At 38.8% G+C, this 3,329-nt stretch overlaps 1 non-coding gene across 1 annotated transcript; it reads left to right on the forward strand.

Moving 5' to 3' along the window:
• The first annotated feature begins 1,111 nt into the window (after positions 1-1,111).
• On the forward strand, positions 1,112-1,214 carry LOC113921103. The gene has a single exon (XR_003519511.1). It is a non-coding gene; the product is annotated as a U6 spliceosomal RNA (small nuclear RNA).
• Positions 1,215-3,329: the final 2,115 nt, after the last annotated feature.

Here is a 3,329-nt window from a genome sequence, read left to right on the forward strand (position 1 = left end):
CTCTCCAGGGAAATGCATGTATATTACATAGGCCAGAAGTTTGTCATCCTCTAGCTGCAGGGGAGTTGGGAAAGAGAATAATTTTAACAGGACATATCACCATCCTGAACAAAATGAAATTGTGACAGGAAGGAAAAAAGGGACTGGATATTGACAGGGAACTAGTAGCACTTACCATTCCTACTATTTAGCAGTCAGTTTAACTCACCATCTCTAACATGGCCCATTAACCGTTTTCTACAGTATAAAACTGAGCATCAAAATCTTTTAGTAACTTGCCCAAGAAAATGGCAGATTCATGATTTGAATCCAGAACAGTCTGATTCATAGCAATAGTAATAATAGTTAACATTGGTCAAATAGTTGCCATGGGTCAGATATTCTGCTAGGTGTTTTTTATGTGTATGGACTCATTTCGTCCTCATAGAACCCCTCTGAAGAAGGTGTTTTTATTGCCCTCACTTATCAGATGAGGAAACCAAGCCTTGGAGAAGTTAATGGACTTGCTTAGAGTCACACAGATTATAAGAAATAAAGCTTGAGTTTAACTCAGTTCTGTGTGAATCCTTAGCTCTTGACCACTCTACTACACAGCTTCTGCGAAACTCACTCATTCAAACTGTAAACACTACCACCATCATGCGAGGGTAGGCACCAGAAGAACAAACCAATGGTTAAATACCAATAAGGCAGCTAATAAGTACTCCACTTAGAAGGATTAAATAGAGGAGAACCCCTAAGAATGGAAACTGAAGATACAAGAAATAGCAAGAAAATGAGTAAGGTCCAAGCTTGTGTTAGCTGGGTACTGGAATATGCACAAAGGTCCTCCTTTTCTACATCGGTGTGTATTCTTGATGAAGTCACATGGAAATATCTATCACAGAAGATAACCATTGCTCGTTGCCTATCCAATAACCATTCTCCATTCTCTACTAAAAGAACACCCATCTTACTAAAGGCAACATTAGACTCTATTAAAATGACTCACTTCCACAGGTTTCTCTGCCTCTATGGAGTGGCCATATGGCACAAGGCTGGCCAATGCAAGTACAGTCTTTTGGTTAGGGCTTCCTGAAAAGTTTACCATTGAAAAAAGACAAGCCTGCACTTGCTTTGGCAGCACATATACTAAAATTGAAATGCTACAGAGAAGACTAGCATGGCCCTTGCACAAGGATGATATGCATATCTCTGAGGCATTCCATATTTTGCGCAGTTCCCAGAGATCTCTTGACACTTCATTGGTTAATACCAAGGAAACTACATGAGTCAAACACAACATGTAGCATCCAATGTTGAAATTGTGATTTTTCCCTACAAAAAGAGAGAGCGGGAGGGAGGGAGAAAGTGACAAGCTCAGCTCACTCATTATTTGACCTTTATTCATTCCTCTTCTGGCCTGGAGTACTGTTGTGATGTTGAGTGAGGCAGCAGCCATCTTATGAGCATGAAGATTACAGCCTCACACTAAGGATGGCACGGTGGAGAGATACACAACTGCTTAAATGCTGAGTCCCTGATAATATTCTGGAGCCTCCATACCAACCTAAGCTTGCCTATTTCCAGATTTGTGACGATTTATGAAAAACAAACTAGTTAAGCTGCTGTTGCAGTATTGTGTTGTGGTTACATGAAGCTGAAGATAACACCTACTGATAGAGATGGCCATGCTATTCTCCCCTTCGGTTGGATTTATGTTTGGTTTACTACCAAAGTCATCTCCAGGTAGAGCATATCATTGTCACTGCCCCAGCTTTGACTGCATGGGGAGACCAGGTGTGATGCTAATTAGTCTGGAAGGAGTGGGTCTCACGTCTTCTTTCTTTGCACTAAAGAAGGGCTCCGAGTAATAAAGTGACATTGTACAAAGAACAGAGGTTTTGGCCAATCTAATCTTCATGACAATTTTACTCACTCTCTATGAGCTTCAGCTTTCTTATCTCTACAATGGAGACTCTACTATCTACTTTAAATATTTACTGAGACGTGTGTGAAATGCCTAATTCAAGTGGTACATATGGGTACAGTTGTCTTTATTATGAATTCCCCTCTCTCACTAATACAAATGGAACAAATCACCTTATCCTCTCCTCCCCCATTCTCAATGCATCCCTAGGCTTCTTGTTATAATGTTCTTTGGAAAAACATCTGCCCCTAGAATTTGGCCTTGGTTTTCATTTTATCCAGATTTTGTATGGTTAAAAGAAGTGGGTGGAAAAGGGAGTGGGGAGAAGTAAAAGTCCATAGAGTATGACCCTCGACATGGATGACTCTTCTGTAGGGCAGAGGAAAACCTACAAGAAGACAGCATGCAAACATCTCCCCTTCCTCGGAACTTCCTTTCTTCCCCACGTGAAGATGGAGACCCGAGTTTGTGACCATACCTATAGGTTCACAAAGTATATCTATATTTTTAATTAGAGTTTTTCTTGAGAGCTAAGTCTTCTGAGATGTGCTCTTGAATAAAGTCATAATCATCTATAGTACATATTTATAATACACACATATATATGCCACATACATATTTATATATAACATCAGAGTCTGTTACCATGGCAACTATTGCGGTACTAAGAAATTAAGCATTGTGACTCCACTGTAATAAGAAAAAAGAAATTCAAATGAAACACCAAGCATTTGTTTAAGCACAAATACCCTTAGTAATTAAATATACAGAAACAATACAGAAAACCACAAATTAATGTTTAGAACCTTTTTCTAGTATGAAAATCGGCTTTGCTGTTGTTTTCCCTTTACCACCGCATTACATTATGCATCTTTATAAATTAAGTTCGGCACTGGGTTAACAAGAACAGATCTGCTGCATTGGGGCTCTCACACCAACAAGCTCAGCTTTCGTTCTCAATAGGTACACCTTCCGCAGTCAGTGAGAAAGATTTTATGGCTCTTTTTATTCATCAAAAAGAGGACTTTTAAAAAGAAAGCTCAAATGTGAAGTTGGTCTTACATCCCCTGTTTCATTCAGACAACATGTAGAACTACCCCTGGGGTTTTGAATACATTAACATCCTTTCACAATTAACCCTAATAGGACAAGTGTAGCATTTTTTTCCAAGCAGATATATTCAAAGCTGAAAAATACATAGTGTTTAAGTAGATCTCATTATATCAGCTACACCAAATCTCTCCTCTTTATATACAGAGGATTGTACCTCTTTTCACTGTGATGCAACATTAAAATAGGAAGGCATACACAAGGATGACATGGATTTGACAAAAAATTAATGATTTGTACATCACTTTAATGCTTCGAATCTGCAATTCATGTATGCTAATTCGTTCATAATGGGCTGTTGAAGAACAGA

Source organism: Zalophus californianus, chromosome 3 (genome assembly GCF_009762305.2).
Source record: "Zalophus californianus isolate mZalCal1 chromosome 3, mZalCal1.pri.v2, whole genome shotgun sequence".
In the NCBI taxonomy this organism is placed as follows: Eukaryota; Metazoa; Chordata; class Mammalia; order Carnivora; family Otariidae; genus Zalophus; species Zalophus californianus.